General features: G+C 42.4%; 1 protein-coding gene across 1 annotated transcript in view; it reads left to right on the plus strand.

The window, feature by feature from the left end:
• The first annotated feature begins 13,306 nt into the window (after positions 1-13,306).
• Positions 13,307-27,475, plus strand: part of LPGAT1 (lysophosphatidylglycerol acyltransferase 1) — a 99,946-nt gene continuing 85,777 nt past the window's right edge. Inside the window, exon 1 of the mRNA XM_074322430.1 lies at positions 13,307-13,327. The gene's annotated coding sequence lies outside the window, so the exon portion shown is untranslated. The remainder of the gene's footprint in view (positions 13,328-27,475) is intronic.

A 27,475-nucleotide genomic window follows, 5' to 3' on the forward strand; every position in this document is an offset into this window, starting at 1 on the left:
GTAAACCATCTCTTGTGGGAAGGACTTAAGGACACTGGGGTTGAAGAGAAGAGGCTTAGAGGGGACATAATATATGTCGTAAACCGGGCCCTCACTCCATGTGCGAGGAGAGTTGCCATGGGGAAGAGGCATTATTAGTTCTGGTCCTTCGGAACTAGGAACACTTAATGGAAGTGACACAGAGGCAGATTTGAGATTCTTCATACAAAGAAGAACTCCCTACATTGAAGAAGAATACAACTGGAGGGAGCTTCCTCGGAAGGCAACAAGCTCCCTGTTCAAGTGGAGACCAGATGCAGGAATCCTGCATCTCAGGGCAGGAATCCTGCCTGGGCTGGGGGGTGAGGGGTGCCTAGCCTAGAAGACCTATCAAGTCCCTTTCAACTCTCATCCCCTCCCCCCTTCAACCCCCCAGTTGTGTAACTAGGCTGACCTAAGAGTGGGAATAAAACACACGGTCATTTATTAAAGAAGTTTAAACCTTATCCTGGTTAAAGGCAGTGACCTGAAATAAATGAGTTCTTGCGATTCCTTTTATGAGTCTATAAATGGATATTGCCCTTGCTGTGAAAACATGATGAATCAACAAATATTTTCAAGTGAACGCTAGCTGCATGGCAGTGTCCTGGGTATTAAGAGGCAGTCCCTCAGCCCACAGGTCTAAAGTTTAATGAAGAGGAAAGACATATAATCACCATATAAATGTAACACTCCTAAATATAGTCATTAGAGATGAGTACCTGTGGGGGTGGCAAAGGCCCAAAGAGTAAAGGATTGATTTGTAATAGCAAAGAAAGCCTGGGGGAATGTGGAGGTGGGAGCTTTAAGTTGTAACTAAGAGATGAGAGATGAGCCAATGGGGCTGAGGCAAAGGAAGAGAGGCCGTGCCCCACATCTTTATGTTAATGTAAACAGCTTTGGTGGAGGGAAGAAGGCTGCATGCCAGTCTCCTGGGCAGGGCTTTCCTAAAAATAGGTCGCCTTCTATCTTTATAGAATAATATAATAATATAATCACCTCCGTTTTCCTAAGGACCTACTCTATACAGTGGTTGCTTGACATATATTAACTCATCAAGGTAATGCAATGACTGTTGTCTTTAGGGGCCGGGGGCCCGAGATATGAAGAACAATGGTTGACCTCCTTTGGGGTGCCTGCCTGACTCACAAGAACTCTCAGAACTGCCCCTTATCCACAGTGGTAACTCCCAGCAGCCAACTATTCAGCATGAACCCTGCCTGCTCTCCTGTCCTTGGCTGACTAAGAGCCTCCCTCGGCACCTGGAACTGTGTCCCCAGAGAGCTCCAGGCTTTCCATGGACTAGAAGCTGTAAGATGGAAACAAGGACACTGTGTGTGGCCATATTTTTCTAGGCTGAAACAGAGCGAGGGAGAGACAGACAGACAGACAGAGAAAGCAGATCCCCAGAGAGAAGCAGAGACTGGGAGAACTCACCACAGGTTCCTGGTGGACAGCCCCCCACTTCTCTGGATCTGGTCCTTCCTGGGACCTGGATGCCTGCCTGCCCCATATCTTTATGTTAAAATGACCCTTTTCACTATGCTAGCTTGAGTGTCTATTACGTGCAACCAGTAAGTTCTTCCTCATTCAGGTGTTTGGTCTGTCTGTTACGTAAAGAGCCACTTCCAACGTAGGTTTATCAACCTCTAGAGTCCATCCATGGGGACTTCCCACCTCCTTTCTGTCTGCTCCAGCATGGCAGTTTTAGCAGAACATTTCCTAAAAGGAGGTTGTTGGGACAACCTTGCTCTTTGCTCCATCCAGGTGGTTCCTGTGCCAATTCGATGTCACCAATCTGACAACCAGCTGCCCTGATGAGGGTAGGGAGCTGCCCAGCAGCCGTCCAACTTGTTCCTACAATTCAGTGGTTCCCCATCATCACGTTCTCCCTAGAACATGCACCTTTCCTATCATGTTTCCCTGAAAATAAGACCTAACCAGAAAATAAGCCCTAGCACGATTTTTCAGGATGATATCCCCTGAACATAAGTCCCAATGCGTCTTTTGGAGCAAAAATTCATATAAGACCCAGTCTTATTTTTGGGGAAACACGGTAGAAAGTTGTTGCTTTCCAGATTTTAAAGACATGCCCCAGAAACCGCTGCTTCAGAGCCTGGGTTTCTAAGACTGCACAGCACCTCAGACCCTGCAGCTGCTCTCTGCATGCTGCTGCTCACGTGCTCCTCAGAGCTGTCACCTTTGCCCTTTTTGAAAGGTTCCTCTTATCCCTTGCCCACAGATTCCTCACGTAGTTGGAATCACCCTGGACCTTGTACCGCTGTCTATGATAGCTCTGATGACATATTTGTGCTTTCATTTGCTTAGCCACCTGTCTCCCACATCTGGCTGTGAGGGCAGCGTCAGTGGCCTGTTTGTCTTTGTGTCCCTGGTCCCTACCACAGTGGATGGCATAGAGCTGGTTCTCCATAAATGTTTGTGGAGTGAATGATTGCATGAATAAATGAATCATTAAATAAACTCATTTTTTTCCCAGATCCATTTCATTCACTGTCTCTTCATGCTGGCGTATCGACTAGGCTAAATTTTACCTCACTAATAATGCTTTTTCAGGATAACTTTGTCTTCCTCGTTTTTTCCTTATCCACTGGAAGGACCATAAAACAAAGGCCTTCTTCCCACTCTCCTCATACGTAGCACAAAGCTTTACAAATAATTGGTATCGATTCATGGGTGTGTGTGTGTGTGTGTGTGTGTGTGTGTTGTGTTTGTTTTACAAAATAATAGTCCTGGTGTTTATTCTTTCACAGCTAATTTCCCAGATGGCAATTTCTTTCCTGTCCTGTCCTTTTCCCTCCTCTCCAGGTGGCTGTCGCCTCTTGACAGTGGACATAGTACGACACAGGGCTTCAGCTTCAATATGAGTGACCTTTGGCTCAGGCAACCCAGACAGGAATTTACTCAAATGTCCAGAAATAGAGGCACCTATTTAATCGTCCTGATTGGACTTGGGAAATCTCACATCACATTCCTGAACTTTTCAACTCGCCTGATCAGAACAAATAAGAACCTGAGTGCCCACTGGGAGATTACCACTGTCCCCGCCAGTCAGACAGTGGATGCAAGTGGTGCGATGGGTGAGCTCCCCCTGCCTCCCATCCTCGGGTCTTTTACCTCCTACCTCTGTCCCCGGTGGCTGCAGCTCTTACAGGCTGTGTCTCCTTCTACAGGGCAGAGACAGTGGCTCAACAGGAGGGAATTGGAGCAGACTGTCAATGAGGCTAGAGAGGAGAGTGGTTGGAAGAGGCTTGCCAGCCAGGACAGGCTTTGATGAGGGAGACGTGGCTCTCTGGGTGTTATACTGGCCACCACCACCTCATGGTGTTCAGGTTACTGCTCCCCACTGGGCAACCCTGGATGCCACTGTGGTGCTGCTGCCTTGCTCCCCAAGTCTCCGGGTGCTCTGGGCCACAGCAGCTCCCTCTGCTAGCCGAGATCACATTACCTTCTTTTAGGTGAGTCAGGACAGCCCCGAGGAGGAATACGTGTGCTGAAAGTGAGGGCAACTGCTTTATGGCAGGCACTGTGATAGGCCTCTCTCTTTCTCTCTTTCCTTTTAATTAAAGAGCTTATCTATGAAATTCTAGATATCTTAAATTAGAGCACTGTATGATTTATTTCCTTTTACTATGTCTGGCTTGCTACAAATTGTTTAAAATCTCAGTGTGCCACTGTTTCAGCAAGATGCCGGCTTGGCTTCTTTTTTACAGATAATTTGCATGAATTGTATTTCCAGTCTTTTATGTAGCTTTATGGCCAATATCTTGAGTCTCATTCTTTTCTCAAAGTTGCAAAGTAATTTGAAGACTTGAGATTGAAAATTTTGGGTAATACAACTCTATAATTGTCCACCAAAATGCGTTCTCTTCTTTATCCTGGTCACATCACCCAGCTTTCCTTGAAGTTAGATATGGTCAAGTGGCTAGATTTCCACCAAAAGAATGTGAACAGAAGTGCCATGTGTCACTTCCAGGCCTACACCTTAAGACCTGGGTGTGTCTCCTCAACCGTCCCACACACTGGCACCTAGACAAGGCAATGATTCAACCTGATTATGCAGACAACATCAAGGCCTCGGGGATGAGGAGCAACAAGATGGAAGAAACTTGGATCCCTGTGTGGTCAAGTGGAGCAGAGCTAGCCACTTCCTGAAGTGCTCAACCTGGACTGTTACCTGAGAAGGAGCTAAACTTATCTTCTTTAAAGTATGAGATTTTTGATGGGTTTGATTGTTAGAGCAACCTAACCTTACTTTAACTAATATAAAACATGGTACCAAAAGTACAGTATTGCTGTTACAAACACCCAAAATATGTGGCATTGGCTGAGCAGTTGGGAGGTAAAGGAATTGATATTGTTTACTAGAAAGCCAGTGTCCTTGTTGAGGAAAACATTTGGTAAGATTGTCGTTGGTGATAATTTGAAGGACAGACCACTTGCCTACTAAGCCCCGAACTCTAGAGGAAGTAGTAAAACCATAGTGTTAGTGTCTATTAGCTGCTTATCCCTGCTCTGTAGCAAGATATTATAACAGAGTGCAGGCAAGAATTGGTCAGGTCACAGAGTGTCCAGAAATGTGAATCTTTACAGAGTTAGAAAAATCAGTTGTTTCTGTGTTCAAAACAAGAAAAAACTGTAGTTACTCAAAGTGTTTTTTCAAAGTTCCATTACAACAAAGCCAAACTAAAAGCCAGTCTTACGGCTAAGATGAGACTAGGGTTCTAAGGATTGGCCTGGAAGCATATCATTTCAGATGGACTCAAAGTAGGCACCACTAAAATGAAAGAGAAATTCATTGGTTGATCATGTAAGCAAAGAAATAAAGCAGCTTTGAAAAAAAAGAAGTAAAGCAGCTTTGAGAACTGTGTTCAGAAAAGAACTTTGGATAGTGACTGGCTTATGGGACTGACTGAAGCTTTCTCAGTTTTGAGACAATTACATTGCCAAAGAAACTATAAGCCTCGTCAAAAAGTAAGTCTCTTTAAGTATTTAAGACATAAAACAACCCTTGGGCGCCAACATCTGTACCAGCAAGAAACCAGCTATGGAATTTGCACAGCTCCAAAGAGAGCTTAATCCAAAACTCACTTCAAATGTCGTGAGAGAGGAAAATAGAGGAAGAAGAACTTCTTGGAAAGCTAGGCCATTAGCTGTGAAGGACAATGGACGTACCTCTTCCATACACTTTTACTGCTTCCTGTCAGCTCGGATTAACCATTGTTGCATGTGGCTACTGGTTATTCATTTTCATTACCCAATAGTATTGCAGTGTAAGAATATGCTGTTTAAGTATTTATCCATTGTATCATTTACAGATTCTTAGGTTGTTTCTGGTGCTTTTTTTTTTTGCCATCATGTTATGAAGCTTCTTTCACATATTTCTTAGCGCCCATTTGGACAGATTTCTCTGGGCTGTAACTGGTGGGTCATTAGGTACTCAACAATGCCAAACTTAAATTAATTGTAGCAATTATACTCCCTCCTGCAGTGTATTTGTGTTCCCTTTGTTTATAACCTTGTCTATATTTGTTATTTTCAGATATTTTAATTTTGCCAATCTGTTGGATGTGTAATGGTGTCTTGTTAGGGTTTAATTCACATTTCCCAATTACTAATGAGGCTGAATATCTTTTCAAATTGTTCATTGGCCCATTTGGATTTTCCTTTTTGTGCCTATTCAAAACGTTTGGATAGAGCTATTGGGTTGTCTCTTTCATATTAATTTTTAGGTATTCTTTTATGTAACAGTCATTTACATAATGTTGCAAATATTTTCTCCGACTTTGTGGCTTATCTTTTCACTCTCTAACTGGTCTTTTGATGAATAAAAGTACTTCCTTTTAATGTGGTTAAGATTTGTTGTTTTATTCCTCAGTCTGTAACCCTTCCTATCTATGGTTCACACTCAAAATCTCTGAGATGATCCAGTTAGTCGGCCAAATACAGTACAGTGTAATGTGGTTGAGTGATACTCTGATGCAGGAAGACTATTTCCTAGGTTCTAGGCAGCCTCTAGATGTCTGCTTTAGGTTCAGTGCCAATCTCTGGCCTTATCTGCTGTCCCTAAGATAGGGGAGTACCATTGAAAACCATAAATGATGGGGCAAGGGGAAATTAGACAAAGGATAAGATATTCAAATCAAGAAATAATGCACTGACAATAGACTCTAAATAATTCACATCCAGAGATGAAGAAAATATTTATTTTCCTGTTATTTAACAGGAAACTTCTTAGAAATTAGATCATTCCATAGTATAGAACTTTGCAACTCAAATATTTGGTGATTAAATACACTTAATAAACATAATCCTAAAATGTGATTCATAGGCAGCTTTTTATTGATTAGATTATGGTAATTCCAAAGTTATTGCCAGGAAGTAATAAGCTTAAAACTTCATGAAAGTATGTTGGAATGATAACTACAATTGCAATCCAAAACGTGGCTGTCCAAAGTCTTTCTGGAGTCAGTGAGTTCATATCTGCCAGTGTTCATTAAGAAATTTCCAAGAGAGAGCTGGGCTAGATAGACTTGAATGTTCCTGTCACTGCAGAAAGCTCTATTTCAGTTTTAGAAATTTGAGCTCCTACCAGAAGCTCAAATGCGGAATGGAGCTGGTGGGGACTTGTGTGGAGAAAATAGCTCTGCAGACAAGATCCAGAGAGACAGAAGGGAACCATACAAGAACCATGGGCTCACCCAACAAGCATTTATTGAATGTCTGTCATGTGGCAGATACCGTGGTGGATACAAAGTTGAAGATAGAGTGCCTGTATCAGTTAGGACTCTGTGTTGCAAGTTACAGAAAACTAGCCCCCAATTTAATAAGCAATTCTTTTGGCTCATGTAAATGGAAGTTCAGAGGTAGAGTAGGCTTCAGGATTGGATTAATTCAGTGGCTCCTGGGTTATCTCCCTTCGGGTGTACTGTCCTCATCTTCAAATTGGCTTTCCACGTGGTGTTACATCTAGACACCAAGATTTACAAAAAAGAGGAAAGTTTGTGTGGTGGTTCACTTTTAAAAGTAAAAATAGTTCTTTCCTAGAAGCACCTAGCAAAGTTCACCTGATGTTTCATTGGTCCACCTGGGTCACATGAGCCTTTCAAAACCAATCCACATGCTGAAAAAAATGTCATGCATTGATTGGTTCAGAAACCCAGGTCTAAGCCAATTGCCTTGGCAAGCAGCATGTGTGTGTGTGTGGGGGGGGGGGGGGAGGGGATTCCATTTTTCCCCAAATCTAATAGGCCAGAGAGTAAATACCTAAGTGGAAATTAGTGTACTGTCAGGAAATGGCAGAAAGGATTGCGGTGCCATCTTCCTGTTACAGTCTCAGACTGCAAGGAACTGACACAGTTTAGAGGGACAGACAGGGTTATAATCTACTCATAATGAAAAGTGACATGAGAAATACAAAGTGCAATGGGAGACTAAAGGTGAAGGCTCTTTATAGCACCTGAGCGATCAAGGAGCTGGGTCATGACAGATGACTTTTGAAAGGTATTGAAGTAGAAGTATATTCTAAGCTAAGCGTGTTGGATCCAGAGCTCAGAAAGGGAAGTGCAGTTTAAAGGAAGGAGGAGGAAATTAGTTGGATTTATAATAACATCCAAATGGAAATATCTGGAGAAAATTTGGGACCAGGGATGGAGAGGTCGTATTGGAAGCCATCAGTATTAGAGAAATGATAATAAGACCTATCTTTTATTTTTTAAAAAATATATGTATTATCTATAATTTTTATTTTATTATATACTGTTTGCATGTTAAATTATATATATATATATAGTGTCAGACCTGTTCTAAACACCTCATTGGTATTATTTCTTTTGATTCTTGTAATCCACTATAGCTATTCCTGTCTCAATTTTACTGAAAAGGAAACTGACACTCAAAAAAGTAACTTACCAATACCATCCACCTGATCAATGGATGAGAAGGATTCAAACCCAGATACACCAGAGTCTGGGTGCTAGAGCTATGAACATGGATAAGGTTATTCAGGGATGGAAGCGTTGTGTCCAGTCCTTACTTCCAAAATGCAGTGATCCTCAGTTTATGTGGATACCTTGATTATTGTTCCAAATTGTCTTGTTGCCCATAGCTCTTCTCCCACTCCCACCGCACCCCCCGTCACCTGGGATACTTTTGGCTATAAGTAACTAGAAATAGTGGCTCAGCAAGCCAAAGCAATAGGAAAAGGTGTTACCCCCTATAACAAGAAATTTCAGGGCAGGGCACCTTCAGGGTTGATGAATTCAGCAACTCCATGTCACCAAGAACCTTGGTTATTTCCATCTATTCTGTATCTTCAGTAGGTCTATTAGATGCTAATGCTAATTCATCTGATGGATAAAAGATAGCTGTCATAGTTTAAGTAACACGTCTAGACCTGACAACATCCAAAGGGAAAAGTTAGACCATCTCTTCTGCCAGTTCCTTTTCGATTAGTAAAAAAACCTTTCCCCAAAGCCACCTGGCAGACCTGCTCTCACCTCTCCAAGCCCAGAATTTATATCACATGCCCATTCCTAACTAATCGCTAGCAAAGACAATAGGGTGACTTAATTGGCTTTATAAAGTACTGACCTCGTGGAAGATAGTGGATTAGCCAAAAAAGATTGGGATTCTCTGAGATAGAACAAAACAATGGGCTGGGGATAAGACAGTGGTGGGGAGATAAAGGGGGTAGGTGATAAGGACATTGAATAGGCAATTAACACGTCTGCTGCATTTTCATCTGCATCATGCATTCTCAACAGTAATGCTATTCCCCCAAGAAGGCAAAAAATTAATTGGGGGAGGACTTTACTCCCTTTATGTGTAAAACACAAACATACATACAGTACACGAGCAGATATACAGTATATCTACGGTATAGATAAAGTTAAATTTTTGTGGGGGGTGAATTACGGAAAAGATGTCTAAAAAGTCTCCTTGGGGAAGGGGGGTGACAATGAAAATAAATGTAAGAAAAACTGATCTACATCAGTGTATCTTTATCCAGAATTGGAGGCTCTTTGGGAAAAAGCTGTGCTGAAATCCTGGGCAGTACTCAAGGCAGCATTTTAAGGAAGTACAAAAATGGGAATTGCTGTGAAGCCTCTGATGGTAGCAGCAGTGATTATTATAATACACTCATACTCTGACTTCTCAGTGTCTTCTAACTGTCTCTGGTCCAGGTTTATAAATATAATAGCCACCAACATTCATTGAACGTTTTATTTATGTCTTCGTTCTTCTGAATACTTGACAGGCACTAACTTGTTAAATCTTTACAACCTAGCAAAGTGAGTGCGATTGTTCCCATTTGACAGATGAGGAAACTGAGGCACAGAAAAGTTAAATAATTTTCATAAGAAAATGATTGAATGGCAATTAGAAAAAAACTAGTTCTGAAAATGTTGCAGTGGAAAGCCCTCACTTTCCACAGTAACACAGGACTGTAAACATAGCCATGCAAGCTGAAACCATGCCAAGCAATCTTAACAAATAATGAGAAAAAAAACACACAATTGTTTTGTGACCTTTAAACATTTTTGTCAAGATATTTAAAATTCTCTCCTGTCAGTTATAAATGTATAGGGAAATGAAAAAAATAGTAGAGCTAATATTAGTGAACTGTAGTTTAAAATATTACACACATTGAAAATAAAAGTGTTTTTTTTCTTTGTAAGAAAAAAAGTATGAAAAATAGTTTAAACAGTGCTTGCCTTCTTGTCACGTAACATACAATACAGACTGAGCATCTTTTCTATGCCTTGGTGAATGGTTATACTCCTTTCTAAGTTTGGATCAGCTTCCAACATTTTTTCCTTTGAGTATTCAATGTTGTGAAACACCTCCCAAAGTGCCTTCAATCTGAAGATTGTTTTCCCGGTGTCACTTCCTCTGGGACATCATTATCCTTTTTGTCACAACCACTTATGTCCATGAGTTTGCCTTCACTGAGTTCCTTTGGCTGCATCTGGCGTCTCGAACAGTAGCGATGTCAACATCCCCACAGTCAGCTCTTTACCTATAATTCCATCTGTGTTCAGCTCAGATTTCACCATCGATGTTACCACTTTTCCTTTCTTTGGTCCATTTTCATTTCTGTTGGCCAGTTTTCTCGTTTGATTATCCATTTTTGTAAAGTGTTACGTGGGTTTTTTACTAGGAGACAAGAGGCAACTCAGCACATGCTTTCCTGTCAGTGTGGGAACTCAACAACAGACGGGCAGTGACCCATCACCAAGACAGACGTGGAAAGAAGTGATATGATAGGTTACTGATCGTGAGGTGCATCTGTTTTTTGTGCAGTGATTTGTACACTGAAGAGCTAGCAGCAAAGTATTTTATGCAATTACTCACAGTTAATATACCATGGTAACTGAACTTGAACTGTATTGTGGGGGATGCTGTTATGTAACCAAACCATGGTAACTGCAATCCATGCATATCAGAACCATGCAAAGTAAGGACTGCCTGTATAGACCAGGTAGGCAGATTGGTATAATAACCCCCCATATATCTATCACCCAGCTTCAACCATTACCAACTCACAGCCAATCTTGTTTCTGCAACACCCCCACTGCCTCTTCCCTTCCTGCAGCAATTTGAAACAAATCCCAGGCAGCTCATCATTTCATACACAAGTATCTCGGTTCATAATTCACAATGGGAATTTGAACCCTGCTCTGTCAAATGCCGGAGTCCGAGCTCTTAACAGTTAAACTCTACAGCTTCCTGGGAAAGGTACAGACGCAGACAAATGGAATGGCATGTTAACCGTGTTTGCTTTTTCCACCCTGACAACAACCCTGTAAAGTGTTAGTGTCTTCCTTTTTTCCGAAGGAAACAGGCACAGAGGTGCTAAGTAACGTGTCCAACGTTACACAGTGAGGAAGTAGATGAGTCAGGCTTTAAATTCAGGTCTCCTGATTGCACATCCCATTCCCTTTCCTGCGCATCACAACCGCATGACGTGCGTCCTTAAATTCCCATCTGTGACTTTCTCCTGTGCCCAACCTCCTGCACCAGTTAGCCCCCAGCTGTGGCCAAGAACTTAAGAAATCATATATTCCTTCCTTCTTTCTGCACCTCCAGTTTTACTAGAATATGCTTTCAATGGAAAAAACAAACAAGGACTTCGCACAAATCCTTGTGCCGGTGTTGACTTCTCGCATCCTGGGGGAAATGGTCCCTACTGGCCCTGAATCCATTACCAGGGCTACACTTGCTGCATGCTCCAGAGCCCTGGTCTGTCAACAGCCCCTCCTCCACAGGTGTCTTCTCTGCCACTGACTCAAAGAAAAGCCTCATGGAACAGGTTACTGGATTGAAAGCTGGTATGCCCCCCACCCCCAGGCCTGAGTTAAATCACTCTCTGCTTCTTGCTTGAACACCTGAGCTCTTGACTGTAGCACTCCCTGTGCTAAGCCTCTGGCCAGGGAAGTTCTGAGTTCTCTGATACTGTGGAAACAGCAGAGAAGAGAAAAACAGGAGAAGACGGGGAGGGGGAAAGAAACAAGAAAGCCAGCCTGTCAGTCTAGCGGCACCGCTCTGAACCCTGCCACTAATTGTAATGAGACTTCACAAAGAATTAGTCATAATTCCTCAAGCACTAAGACAATAGGCCTCTCCATGTTTGCTTTCCTTTCCTTTCTACTACAACTTTCTAATTTTCCTGTGAAACTTCCTTCTATTCCCGAATGGGAACATATTTTCTCACTAGTTCTTCGAGGGATTCCAGCAGGGCAGGGTCCTTTCAGCCCCCTCAGTCTGCAGTCCCTCAGCAGTCTCAGAAGTGACTTTGGGTGTGGCTGGGACAAGGATATTTAAGGAAGGAGGTAGGAGGCACCAAGAACAGAGGGACTGGGAGCTGCCAAAAGAAGGAAGAAATGGGTGGCTCAGTTTAATGTCTATTTCAGTACCAGGCACTGTTGCCTTACATATGACATTCCATCGATTGAAATGGATGGTTGCTATTTTGTTTGCCCAAATTTAGCTCCCCCTTGCACCCCAAATTCTTATTTTTGGTAAGAGCATTTACAAATACCCTTTCCTCTGGAGAATTTCCTCTCTCCACTCTACCAGAAGATTCCGGTGGGACTGCCAATCACAAAAACCCTTCTCCTCTCCCAGGGCATGGACATGCACCCAAGAGCTGGCCAATCAGAGACTTCCTTGGGCTTGTATATATTGATATGGGTAAAGAGGGGTCCTCTTTACTTCTGTGTTACTAGGCAAAAATTAAATAAAACAAACTATTTACAACCATTGCTACCACTTGTAAAGAGATTTATTTATAGTAGGAGAAAATGAGGGCAATCACAGAAAGAAGCAGAGTTGATTGTGTGTGTCTGTGCGTGTGTGCACATGTGCGCAGAGATTGAGACATATATAGATATAGACAGATAGATAGACAGATATCTATCCATCCATCCATCCATCCATTTATGAGAGAGAGAGACAGAGAAAAAGAGAGAGATCTGAAACTGTTTTAGTCTCTGCATCAAGTCATAATGCAAACCAACAATACTTCTGTGTACCAATACATTTTTTTGTGTGTAAGCTTGAGTTCTGTGTTCAATACTTAGGATGGAGAGAGTCCTAATAGGCTCCTTCCATTGTTACAGCAAACATATGCTGCAGTCAAGGCTCAGAGAATTAACTTGTCTAGAAGTCATTTATTTGGTCAAAAATTGGTGAGCCAAGGGTCGCTCCAGTTCTTTCTGATTCCCCAGCTCTGCTGCTGGCACTCTGCCAACCTGCCTCCTAATGATGGGTAAAACCTGATCCTGCCCCCAAGAAGCAAAGTTCGAGAGGAAATCAGACCTTTATCAACTACTATAAAGCAAGACAAAACACAATGCTATCACAGAAATACAAATAAAATTCAGTGGGATCCACAGGGAAGGGAGTATTTGAGACCACAATTGTGCCTCAATTATGTCAGCCCAGGCCCAGCTTTGGGGGACTCTTGAATACTTGGATGCCCAAAGAAATGCCAAAGTGACCAAAGTCACTTGGGGCTTTCCTGGGCACCGACTATTTGCTGATGTGCAACCGGCAGTTATCATAACCTTGAACAGAAACTGACTGCTGGGAGCTATGGCCACTATTTGCAGAGCTTGGCGTTGTTTGTGATTCTGCCAGTTATATTTACAGTTGCCCTGAAACCTTTGCTCCGAAGAGCCCCGCCCCACTCCCATTCCCGATCACTGCTCTGCCGCCTGATGGGTCTGGACTCCATTACTTCCTGCTACAACCACAGTGCCTGCAGCTGAGTAGGCATTGGAGAAAGGTAAGTGTGGATAATTATTTTCCAGGTTACCAAGGGAAATGATTTTGTGCATGCCATTTATAAGCTATTTACAAAATGTGCAGTACATTCAGTTGTTTATTCCTAGAGTCTAAAATAGTGGTTTTCAACCTTTTCTTTTTTCTACTTGAGCTCACTTTGAGCTCGGCAAAATAGCCCACAGCCATTCAATCCCATCCTTTCTCACATACCTACCAATGGAAAAATAATTCAGGGATTCTATTAAAGGGCCATTGTAAAGTACACTTGGGGAGATTAAGTGTACATGTGCTTTAGCAATTAGGGCATAAATTATGCATATTCAAATTGCAATGCATAATTGTCTTTAGGTATAATTACTGGAAAATTAAAGGCCAAAAAATATAGTTGAAACAAATTTGCAACACTAGTCACTTTAAGGGTAAACAAACAGATCACAACTACCTTGTTAATGATGAAGGTAAGTTAACAGCAAATTACTATTAGAAACAAGAATGGCAGCAATTGAAGAACTTAACCCGCATATGGCCAAACTGACGGTAGACTAATGTCAAAGTTCTACTCCAGAGAATGTCAGGTGTGGGCAAGCCTCCATCAGAACTGCCTCTAGAAGCTGGACTTCTTGGTGGAATATTAAACTAGAGTCCATAATAAAATTTGGTACCTCATTGATTTTGGTTTATGAATTCCAAATTAGATTAACTTTTGATAATTCCCTTAGCAAGTTATTAATAAGTCTTAGATGTATATAAAACAAGAGCATATGGTTTTGTAAATATTATAGCTTGTCCTAAAGGACTGAAAGGGAAGACTTGTTTTCTTGGGTCAGTTGGAGGCCTGTCAGGTGGGACTTGGGTAGCTTTTGAGAATCACTGTTTGGAAGGCTCTGGAACACAGCCGATTTGTTATTTGCAGGGGTCCTTCTTTGACGAAGGCATGAGCGAAATATGAGATCTGAGAGTCAGGGACAATTTATTCCAACTCTCTTGCCTTCTACAACAAGAGTTTGCCAGGACCTCAGGAGAAAGGGGGGGGGATTCCAAACTGACACCCCCAGTTAGGTTAGCATGGAGGTCAATGTTACTTGGAAATTTTTCACGCTTGCTAATTAAACAACAACCACAAAAAACCCTTAAAGCAATGGGGATGCATGTTGTAGACTCATAGAAGAGTTATATTGCATTTGTGGCTAGAAAATTAAATGAAGGCAAAACTAAGAAGTAGTCTGCCAGAAAACCCAGCAGTACCCGCCCGTCTCCAAAGGGTACAATGCCTTGGTATTTCTACCAGAAAAAATAACACTTTATAATTGTGTAACACGTGTAATCTTTCAAAACACATTTGCATATGTTACTGTAATCTAGTGAGAGGGTGTAATTTATGTGACTGGAGGCAGTTTGTAGCGCCCTGACGTCTTTTTCCTCTCCTCTTTCCTCAACATTTTCCTGCCTTTTCCTTGAGTCCACGTCCCTCCTAACTTAGCTTATCTCTTGTGCTTTCTGTTGTTTCTCAGTTATTGCTTTAGTAGCTGGTCCAGGCATTGACTACATAAAATGAAACTACGGGACTTTTCAGGGTTACTCAGAGAGGTGGCTGATCCTGGCAGCAAAGCTTAATACCGTCTAGATTTTTTGGGTCCTTTTTCAAAAATCAAAATATTTGACTTTTCAGTGAATCAGGTAGACCCCTTCATGTAAAGCTCCTTCACTCCTGGATAAATTACCCTGGTAAATGGTTTGTGAATTGTGAGTGACTCCTGCACAGACTAAGCTGTCCTGTGTCTCTGAGACACTGAGTCAGCCAGTACCAGCTTACGGGGATCTGGGTTGTGAAACCTAAAGTTCAGTGACTTGGGGTGTGTTGTGGGTTGAACTATGATCCTACACCTCCCCACCTGGCCCAATTCATATGTCGAAGCCCCAACCCCCAGTTCTCAGACTGTGACCTGATTTGGAGATAGAGTCTTTAAAGAGGAAATTAAGTTAAAATGAGGTCAGTAGGGTGGGCGCTCATCCAATATGGCTGGTGTCATTTTATAAAGGGGAAATTTGGATACAGAGATAGATCCAACTAGAGGGAAGACATGTAAAGAGACACAGGGGGAAGATGGCCATCTACAAGCCAAGGAGAGAGATCTGGAACAGATGCTTTCCTCACAGCCCTCAGAAGGAACCAACCAACCCTCCCAACATCTTGATCTCGTACCTCCAGCCTCCAGAACTATGAGGCAATACATTTCTTTAAGCCTCTCAGTGGTATTTTTTTACTGGCAAACGAATACAGGGAGCAACAGAGCCCAGAAGACTGCTTTTTCCTACCTCCTCACAGATGGTTTTAAGAATTAAATGAACTGATGTAAAAGCACTTTGTAAATAAAGCAACAGTGAAGATGAAAGAGATTACTATAGTAGCAGTTCCGGGCCACCATAGTTAAATCTACCATATTTTAGAAGACCCCTTTCCACACATACACACTGAATCCCCTTCCTTGATTTATTTTCCTCTACATAGCACCTTCTAACCTACTATACATTTTATTTGTTTATTTTGCTTATTGTCTGTTTCTTCCCACTAGAAGTAAAACTGCATGAGCTGGAACTTCCTGTTTTGTTCACTGCTGTCTCCCCAGCACCTAAAACTTTGCCTAGTACATGGCAAGTCCTCAGTACACTTGTTGGATGAATCATAAATACATACGTTCCCCTCTCATCGTCATCAGGCCATTGCCTGCTAATCCTTTAAGAACCAATAGGCATCTTCTCCCTCAGGAGACCTCCTTAGGTCACTTTCCTCTCCTCTACTTTGGTGCTCCTCCTCCATTTTCTTAAATAGGTATTTCTATCATCACACTGGCCACATCACATTCCCCTGACTTCCTCATTGCGGATCCTTGAGGGTGGGGACCACCAATATGTGTATATCCTGCATCCCCAGGAGGTGGTTCGGAACCTGACCCTTAGTGGGCACTCCATCCTTGATTGTTGAGGGAGCCAGTAACTGCAGAGCAAGGGAAGGACATGGGGAGAAGGTAGATCAGAAGTGGCTCACTTAAGTAAGATAAGTGCTAGGCTAGTGTGGATGTGGAGAAAAGGGAACCCGTGTGCACTGTTGATGGGAATGTAAACTGTACAACCACTATGGAAAACAGTTCTTGAGAAAATTAAAAATAGAACTACCATATGATCTAGCAATTTCCCTTCTGGGTATATAGCTGGAGGAAATGGAATCACTATCTCAAAGAGATATTTCCACTCTCATGTTCGTTGCAGCATTTTTATAATAGCCAAGACATTGAAACAGCCTCAGTCTAAGTGTTCATCTGCAGATGAATGTAGATGAATGGATAAAGAAGTTGCCATATATATATATATATATAATGAATATTATTCAGCCATTAAAAAAAAAAAAGGAAATCTGGCAATTTGCAACATTGTGGATGAAACTAGAGGGCATTATGCTAAGTGAAATAAGTCAGACAAAGAAAGACAAATATTGTTTGTTCTCGCTTATATGTGGAATTTTAAAAAGCCAAACTCATTGAAAATGAGAATAAATGGTAGTTGCCAGGGGCTGGGGGAAATGCGGAGATGTTGGTCAAAGGGTGCAAACTTCCAGTTATAAGATAAGTTCTGGGGATTTAATGTACAGCATGGTGGCTATCGTTAACAATACTGTATTATATACTTGAAAGTTGCTAAGAGAGTAAACCTTAAGTGTTCTTAACCACCACCACAACAAAAAGATAACTGTGTGAGGTGATGGATGCATTAACTGACCTTTTTGTGGTAATTGGTTCACAATATTTACATGTATCAAATTATCACATTGTCCATCTTACTTACAGAATGTTGTCAATTATATCTCAATAAACCTGGCAAAATAATAAAATTTAAAAAAAGAAAAAAAGAAGAAGTGGCTCATGAGGGGTGCTGGCCTTTTCGCCTGGTCAGTGCCCGGAAATAGTGAACAGTATTGCACACTCAAAAGGAAGGCCACTCTCACATGCTATTTTGGGGAACCCAGAGGAAACAACAAGTTGACAGTGAAGCCAACCTCAGGAGGCTCTCATGCATTTGAAATAAAAGAAAGAAAATGAAAATCAACACATCAGAGCAGAGATATGCAAAGCTGTTTCAAAAATCAAAAGACAAAGACTCCTGGATATACAAAACTGAAGTCTTATCTGATTAATATATTAACATAACTGAGTACAGAATGAGTTCCCCTGGGGCTGGGGTGGGGGTTGTCAACCAAGAAACTTTGGTTAGAAAAGGGAGAAGTGAGGGGCCTTTGTCAGCTGAGACTGGCTAAGGCTGCCTGGACTGGGGATGAAGGTATCAGACTGTCCTGGAAGGTCTTTGGTGGGAACTAAACCGCAGAGGTGGGGGCAGGGCCCACTTGAGAATGGGAGGGCCCTGTGTGACCAGAAGTAGTACCAAAGTGGGGCTTGAACAGAACAGTGATTCAGGGTAAGACTTCTTTGTCCTGGTGAAGCATGGTGTTGCTGTTAGCAAAGAAGGAAAAAGTACAATAAAGAAAATCTATAAATGTCATTATTTTCTGAGTGAGGAATTAAGGATCTCAGGCTGATTGGTGCTTCTTGCCTGCAAAGAGTGAGAAGGAAAGGCGGGATTTCACTATCCCTGGGAGCAATAGTCATCCTCTTGTTGATATTCATTCATTCATTCATTCATTCATTCATTCACACATTTTTGAACCAGACCCTGTGCAAAATCCTGGGGATACAAAAATAAATATTAACAACCAGTCCAACTAAGACCCTTAACCTCCTCGATCTTTCACAGGCATACCTCATTGTATTGTGCTTTGCTTTATTGCACTTCACAGACATTGCATTTTTTACAAACTGAAAGTAAGACCCTCCACCAGAAAAAAGATTAAGACTTACTGAAGCCTCAGATTATTAGCATTTTTAGCAATAAAGTATTTTTTAATTAAGGTATGTACTTGTTTTTAGATACAGTGATACTGCATGCTTACTAGACCACAGTGTAGTGTTTATAGGCACTGAGAAGCCGAAACATTCACGTGACTCACTTCATTGTGGAGGTCTGGAACCAAACCCGCAATATCTCTGAGGTCTGCCTATAATCTATAATCTAATTCAAGCAAGTGTCCTCCGGCGTCCCCCTAAGGAAGGGTAGCAATGACACAGGGGGCACGTAGCTAATCAAGCAGCCAGAAAGCCATTAGAGGAGCAAAATGCCAACCCCCCTATGGATCCGGGACCAAACCCTCACAGCCTCCTGCTGGCTATGTTGAGTGGGACCCATTAGAGCAGAAAGAGTCCCAATTAGGCTACAGGCACCGCCTCTGATTATCACATAGCCAAAATTACCATTGAGCTAAACAAGGGATGATCTTAGTTAAGCAGATCTCTCTAGAATGCCTGCAGATCCCTGGAATGGGTTGTTGGCTTTCCTCATCAAAATTTTACCAGGGTGCCTGAGACAAAGCACATTTATATGACACCTATCTTGACTTCAGTGAGACCGGCTCACCTGAAACAGAAAGATTAAAGTGAGTCTGGGCTACACTCCCTCATTTTAAAAATAAACATTCTCCAGGTTTTAAAAAGGGAGTTTCCATAGGCAACACTTTACACAAGTACTTCCCTTTACTGGATATATTTTATAATCTCTATAAATTCTGCACATATTTTGCATATTAGCGACGAAGCTATTCAGCGTTTCCTTTGGACATACGGGGAAAAGGAGAATAGATGGTCGTTGTCTAGTCTTTGTCCAAGGGGTCGTCTGTTTCCCATCCATCAGAAATCGGTTGGTTTACTCTGTTCAGCACTGTGCTGAGTACCAGGGCCATGGAGCAGGGCAGGAGGGGGAGATAGATACAAAGAATGTGACAGCTAGTTCTCGGTAAGATTCTGGTCTCCTGGGAGTGTTGTAGGGCAGGTTCCCTAGGTCTGAGATGGAGATTTGGAGCAGGAAGTTAAATGGGGAGAGTTCTTAAGAACACACCTGTGTGGGACTGAGAAAACCAGGACTGGACAGAAGGAGGAATTGAACTGTGATGCAACAAACACCTCAGCTGATCCCACAGGGAGCTCTGAAGCTGAGATGGCCCTTCAGAGATGTCCCAAACGGAGGCAAGGGAGATGTGCCTTTGTATTCAGTGCCATTGGGTGCAGGCTCCCCTGCTCCAGGGAAAGTAAACTTGGACAAAAAGCTACCTTCTGTGGAGAGAAATACATGGGAGGGACTCAGCTATGAGCTTTCAACAGATACCATGCCCAGAACTTGGGGGAATTCCTGTCTTGTTCCCACAGGTGGAGATCTGGGTGGCAGACCACAGTGTCCACCATTAGGAGGTGTAACACGACAGTACAAAGTGGGATATGACATCATGGTGCTCAAAGGAAGGTACAGATGTAGTAGAAGGAGCATTCAGAAGGTGGAAGGAGGGTATCTGACAGGGAAAAGGAAAACTTCTTCAGGGAGTTGGGGTCCTTGGGTCTGTGCTAGGCCCCAACCCCTGCCTCAGGAGAAGACCTAGACTGACAGAATCCCACATTCCCAGCTGATGCAATGGAGCAGTGAGAGGAGACAGGTGCAATCATCTCCTTCCCCAGCACTTCCAGCGTCGCAGTCCCCATTACCCATCACTCCTCAGGCTCAGGAAACCCCTGAGAGCACCGGTAGAGGGTTGCTTACAGGGACCCTTCAGATGTGCTGACTGCCCTGCTGACAGACTGGCTCACCTGACTGAGCAATCCCTGTTCAGTCCAGGAACAAACTGACCCAAGGTCATCCCAGAATTCCGAATCTAGATGGCACTTGGCTAAGATAGGACCTATTGTTTTTAAAATTTTTGTTTCTATCAAGACTGGTTGTTCACTTCTTTTCCAAGTGTGAATGTCAAGACTGGTGAACCTAGAGTCACTTTTATGGGATCAGAGTGAATGGAGAAAGTGTATAGTGTTCCACTCTTGGGCAAGGCAGAGGATATTTTTATCAGTTTTGTGATTTATCTTTCTGTTTGAGATGTCTCCAGGCTAAAGGAAACAGTTTTTCCATGGATTTACCCCCCAAATAGCAACATGTCCCCTTTCCCACTTTATAATTCTGCTCAGTCATGCCCCTTGAGATTCTCCATCTTTAGGCAAGGCAAAAAGCTGCTGTTCAGAAGCTGAATAATGGTTTCCTTCCTGGTGCTTTGCATACATTTGCATACTCTAACACACAACCTCCTCTGCTGTGGTTCAAAAGCATTACTTCAAGCAGGCAAAATTAAACAAATAAAGCAAAGCACATTAGTGCTAGTCCAGATAAGACCTCATTTTCCTGCCTGTAAAATACAGAGATTGGTCTTACTTAGCAATCTTTATTTGCTGGGCCCTTCCATGCCAAAGGTCACTGAATTATATAGATCAGAAACAGCTGATTGAGACCCATTTAAAGTATAATAGTTATCTATTGCTGCTTCACAAATTACCACAAAATTTAGTGATTTAAAACAACAAACATGTATTATCTCCATTTCTTTAGGTCAGGAATGCCAGAGCAGCTTAACAGGATGGTTCTGCTCAGGGTTTCATGAGGTTCCAGTCAGGCTGTTGACAAGGCTGCCATCATTTTTAAGGCTTGACGGGGCTTGGAAGATCCATTTCTAAGATGGCTGAACTCACACAGCTGTGAGCCAGTCTCATTTCCATGCCACATGGATCTCTTCCTCAGGACATGATATCTGGCTTTCCCCGGAACAGGTGATCCAAGAACGACCACGATGGAAGGCACAGTGTCTTTAATGACTTAGTTTCAGAAGTGATGCCATATTCTGTCCATTAGAAACCGTCACTAAGTCCAGCCCATAATGAAGGGGAGGAGACTCAAGCTCCCTTCACCAACTGAAGGGGAGCAGGTCATAGAATTAGCGGACATAATTCCAAACTCCCTTAGAAGGGAATGTGATGGAATGTCTCATTGAGCTACAGCGTGAGCCTGAGCGGAAGTGTGAATTGGAGTCTCATCTTGTTGCCAGTGTCACCCCAGTGCTCCTACACCCTCAGCCCCCATCACCACTTCTTGGGCTCAGCGTCTCAGATGTATTCTCAGCTCTCCTCATCAGTCCATCCCAGCCCATTATTTTATCCTTTCCTAAGAATATCTGTGCGCCTGAGGAGATGGTAAGATAAGTTAACCTACTTATCCCCTCCTGGCTAATGCTGGCATTTCGTTATTGGAAACTGCCTCTGCGGTGAAAGCAAAAGCTATCCTCTTGGAGAAAGAATGCATTTTAGAGGACATTGTAGGGTGATTGCCCAATGTACTCACAAATAATGGGATCTCTCCTAGGGAGCTTGCATGCAGCAAAGGATCAAGAGTAACGTCCAACATGCTACATTCTCCCAAGCCTGTTCCCTTCCCTTCTACCTCTGAGATAGGATAAGCTCCAGGCCTGGTGATGGCTCCCTCCAGGGAAGTTCTTCCGATCAGCTTCTGCTTCTAGCAAACCAAACGTAGCAATATATAAAAAGATATAATACAACATGACCAAACAAGGTTCGTCTCAGGAATGTAAGATTGGTTCAGCATTTGAAAATCAACCCATGTAGTTTATTGTATTCATTTTCTATTGTGTGAAAACGTTATCACAAACTTAGCCGTTCAAAACAACACACATTTATTATCTCACAGTTTCTGTAATCAGAAGTCCAGGTATGGCACAACTAGATTCTCTGCTCAGGATCTTACAAGGCTGAAACCAAGGAGTTGGCCATAACTGTGCTTCTCATGTGGGGCTTGGGGTTCTCTTCCAAGCCTGCAATAACCCTTTATTGTACTGCTTTCTATGACCTATTTTATTGTGGAAATATTTGCATCTTTGTCTTATCCCCACCACATCCCCTGCCCCGAAGGCAGAAATTGCCCTCTTCATCTCAGTTTTGTGAAATTGAGCCAATAAGTTCAAATATGCTGGTGCTTTCTGCTTGAGCATTTTGTAACAGTGACTAAATAGAGAGTCAAGTCAGGTTATATATTTCTACCATTTTGCCACAGAACTTGTCTGCATTCCTCCCATTTGGCAGTACTTTTCCCAGTCTGGTAGTCAGCACTTCAGACAGCTGCTTGGCATGGCTTTCAATTAAAGACAGCCGTCCGTAAAAGGTACACTGCCACACAGCCCATTACTGCTCTGGAGATGGTGACGGTAGCAATAATTACTATTACTTATTTACAGTCTAATGGGCCGAGGCACCTTTTTTTTTTCAAAACTCTTACCCAAATATGAGTCTACCATTTCTGCATAAAACTTTCATTTTAAGAAATTGCATTCAGCAAATTGAACTAGATATAGACATATCTGAGAAACTGGAACAAAGACCCAGACCTCCAAGTAGGGGGGCTGTCCTTGGGCACACAGTTCAGAGTGGCTGTATACTTCTCCCCCATTTTAGCTGTGCTGTACCTATTTGGAGACCTTTTCTCACTTTCGTTTCCAAATGGTGGAGGCAGACAGAGGACAGTGGCCATGGGAACCGCCAGGGACTTTCCCTCCCTTCTCTCATAGAGCTCTCTATCTGTATGAAGTCAGTCAGTCAAAGAGGTTCGGTTATGCCATATACTGAGTTAACAGCTTGGGCTTTGAAACCCAATAATCTGGGGTAGAATCCCAGGACACATTTCTTAATATTTTGTACCTCAGTTTCCTCACCTGTAAAATGGGAACAATTAGAGTGCTTAGCTCATAAGTTTTTTCCAAAGAATAAATGTTCATTTAGAACAGTGACTGGCACATAGTAAGTACTCAATCATAAAGGTTAGCTATTGTTATTATCTGTAGAACTGTGATTCTCAATCCTGTCTATATAGTCAAATTAATTGGCAAGATTCTGAAAAGTCCTGAAGCTCAGAGCCCCCTCCTAGATCAGGGCTTCTCATCTGTGACACTAACTCTTTGTTGTTGAAAGCTGTTCTCTGCATTCTAAGATGTTTAGCATCATCCCATGCCTTTACTCATTAGAGGTCAATAGCAAATCTCCTCCCACTCTCAGCTGTGATAACTAAAAATGTCTCCAGACATTGCTAAATATGCATGAGGGGGTGGGGGGGAATTGACTTCAGCTGAGATCTACTGCCCTGGATCAATGAAATCATAGTTTCTGGAGCTGGAGCTGGGGCATGGGTCTTCCCCAGGGCAGATCCAGATTTTGTGGGGCATGAAGCTTATAAAATTTGGGGATCACTCTTTTAAAAAAATAATACAAAATACAAAATTAGGTATGGAAGTGAATATTTAGAATGAGTGAAGAAATCACAGCAAAATACTTGGAAAAAAAGTGACTTCGAGATTCATATCCCTTTCTTTTGAGATGACTGCAGACAATTTAGCAGCAAAAATTATTCCTTTTTAAATTTTTTTAAAGGTTTTATTGGGGGAGGGGAACAGGACTTTATTGGGGAACAGTGTGTACTTCCAGGCCTTTTTTCCAAGTCAAGCTGCTGTCCTTTCAATCTTAGCCATGGAGGGTGCTGTTCAGCTTCAAGTTGTTATCCTTTCAGTCTTAGTTGTGGAGGGCACAGCTCAGCCCAAGGTCCAGTCGCCGCCTTCCAGCCACAGGGGGCACAGCATACCATCCCCTGCGGGAGTTGAACTGGCAACCTTGTGGTTGAGAGGACGCATTCCAACCAACTGAGCCATCCAGAAGCTCAGTGGCAGCTCAGCTCAAGGTGCCCTGTTCAATCTTAGTTGCAGGGGGCAGAGCCCACCATCCCTTGCGGGACTTGAGGAGTTGAATCGGCAACCTTGTGGTTGAGAGCCCACTGGCCCATGTGGTAATCCAACCGTCAGCCTTCGGAGTTAGGAGCATGGAGCTCCAACTGCCTGAGCCACCGGGCCAGCCCCGCAAAAATTATTTGTGATAACAACCTTGCTTTCTCTTCCCGTATAGACTACTCAACACCTCTCAGCATTCACAGGGTCCCTGAAGTTTAAGCATCCTGAGGAAGCTTCATGGGAAATCTGCCTCTGGGTCTTTCCTTGCTGCGGTGCAGTGCTTTGGACAGAGGTTCAGCTGGGCAGAGCAGCACAAAATCCGCAAGGCTCAGTTACCTTAATCAAGATTTCAGAAAACTTGGCAGGGGGAGGTAGTTTGGAGGCGGGCAGGGAGCACAGCAAGAAGAAATTCAGATTGTAGCCAGAACCCAAAAGTCTGGAGAACCATGACTCTGATCATGAAACAAGTAGTTCCAACAACTTGCTGTGCTTTGGTTTTCAGCCTCAGCACTGAGATCCTGGGCAGAATAACTGGTCAAAATTCAGGACTAGGGGTGGTGGGGCTAGGCAGAGGGGACGTGTCCTCACAGGTCAGTATAATCACCCTCCATGCCTTCTTCAGGTCTGCCCTGAAACTGGGCAATGGGCAGGTCACACAGCTACCCAGCAGCCATAACTAAGGAGCCAGACTTCAGGCCTTAGAGAGTAGACTTTCTTTTCAGCCCCTGAAATGAGGTTGTAAGAAGAGACTAAGCCTATACATACTAAACTCTGCAATAGATTGAATATTTGTGTCCTCCCCAAATTCACACGTTGAAATGCTAACCCCGAATGTGATAGTACTAGGAGGTGAGACCTTTGGGAAGTGGTTAGTCTACAAGAATTGAGCCCTCATGAATGGGATTCGTGCCCAGAGAGCTTCCTTTTCCCTTCTGTCATGTGAGGCCACAATGAGACGATAGCTGTCTGTGAACCAGGAAGTGGGCTCTCAGCAGACACTAAGTCTGCCAACAACTTGACCTCGGACTTTCTAGCCTCCAGGACCGTGAGAAATAAATGTCTGCTGTTTATAAGCCACCTACTCTATGTTGTCTGTGCTAACAGCTGTAATAAACTAAGACAAACTCCCTGCCTCCATTTGAACAGGCTCTAGAATTGGATGTGAGGAAGAGCAGCTAGAACTGGGTATAGGTATAGACTGTAAACTCAACTGTGATGCACGGGGAACCACAGAGGAAGAAGGAATGAGGCCAGGACTGACACAGGGTATAGCCTGCTAAACAGCTTGCTTGGTCCTGTGGATGGAAAATGGGACTAGGTAGACCTTCCAGCTCTTTATGACATCATCAAGGTTGCCCATGGAACCTGACCATCATGGAACCTGCTAAGATAAAATGATGAAATTTGAGGTGTTCTAGACCCACAAAATTAAAAGAATTAACCCCTAAAGTCACCCCTACAATTTGGGTTGGCCAGATACTCATTTTATCAGAACTGGGGATGAGGACTATTTGACTATGAGCTGTGCTCCTCAAGGTGACATGAATTTACCAAGGATCACATAGACTCTTTCCATGAATTGCCACCCTTGGCACATTTAATAGAGAGTGTCTATATTATCACTATTACTGCTGTCATTATCACTATTACTGCTGTCATACTGTGCCTTCGTTCCAAGAACAGATTCCTTTTCATTCAGAATTCCCTTGGTGTAGAGTTTGGGTGACGTTTCGGGGAAGATTGATTATAATGTGTTTGATGGCATAAGGGACGAGGTGGAAGTGGGAGTTTTTCAGTCTCACTCCCCTGGACAACGGTATTCATCTTATCTTACCTGTGTTCCGGGTACCCATGAGTATGACGGCATGTGCTCTAATCTTTATATTATAAACCATCAGGGAAGAGGCTATTTATAGACTAACATGTATTTATCTGATGCTCTAGTCAAACGAGTCATCATAATGAACCAATGGCTTCCCCATCCTGGTTCCAAGTGTTCTTCTAACCATGGATGTTTGAATCAATCAATTAACCTAGAAAACTAATTTTAACCAGTGATTTCATCATTTTCCCCATTTTTAAATCAAATATTTGATCACAATTTCTATTGGGACACAAGTCCATCCTCTCCCTTTCCTTGCCCACTTATTGGGAATCCTGCAAAAGTAATCCAACAAATGCAATGGTAAGAGAAAAAGCAACAAGTTTGGATAATTTTCAAATTAGAGCTTCAAATAATCCATTAAGCAAAGAGGACAAGTTGTATAATATTAGAAGTATATCTTTTTTCCCTCAAGATAACCAGTCGTCCATGCCATATTCCATAATTCTGGGAACTCATATTTCCTATGGGAAGTTACCATCTTATTCTTCCAGGTTTTCAGGTTTGTTATTTGCAAAAAAGAATGTTCAGATCTTTCTCAGAGTTACGTTAATTCTCAAACACTACTTCTTTCTGTGCTTTCTCTTTTAACTTTTCTAATACTTATTAGAGGCCTGAGATTTCACCCCACTCCCCCCAAAACAAGCACTACATCCACAGCACACTAAAAGGCAGGTTACAAAGGAGTTAGAGCATCAGCTGTGTCTCTCATAAGATCTTTTTAGTTGTTATTTTCCCAACTGTGTTGGGATCTGATTCCAAGTCTGTCAGGGCCAGGCCTGTCTGGCTTCAACATCCATACTCTATCCACTCTCCCCAATTGCCTGTTCTCACAGGAGAAGAAGGAGGAGGCACAGAGACGCTCAATGTGGTTTGCTTTTGAGGGAATTCAGTATTTGCTTTTTATACTTTTGAATATAACTCTCCATGAAGGTATTGTTAATAATTAATAAGGTAATATCCTATAAATATCTATAATAGCTACCTCATAGGATTGGGTAAGGCTACTATTAATATTTAATAAGATAATGTTACCTTATTAATACCTAGGTGTTGTATTATTTAAATCTACCTCACAGGATTGTAGTGAGAAATGAAGAAAAGTATATAAAGTGCCTGACACGTCAGTGATAGTTATTAAATAGAAAATATTACTGATACTATGAATTTGGTAGAAACACATTTTCTAACTCTTGAGTCAGACAGACCTGAATTTGTATGACCTTGAGCAAGTTATTTAAAGTCACAAAGCCTCAGTTTCCTCATCTATAAATGGTAGGATATAGTTTCTACTTCATAGTGTTGCTATGAAGGTTAAATATGCCGATGCTATGATATTTAGCATTATGTTTGTCATATAGCAAATGCTGAGTGAACGTTAGTTATTATATTAATGTTATTATGAGGACTTTATTCTTGTGTTTTTGTTTAGCTTGTCTTTTATATCATCACACATGCTATTTCCTTGTTAATAACGTCACATACCTTTTTTTCACCCCCTTTTGGAATAGCTG

Source organism: Rhinolophus sinicus, linkage group LG17, assembly GCF_036562045.2.
Source record: "Rhinolophus sinicus isolate RSC01 linkage group LG17, ASM3656204v1, whole genome shotgun sequence".
In the NCBI taxonomy this organism is placed as follows: domain Eukaryota; kingdom Metazoa; phylum Chordata; class Mammalia; order Chiroptera; family Rhinolophidae; genus Rhinolophus; species Rhinolophus sinicus.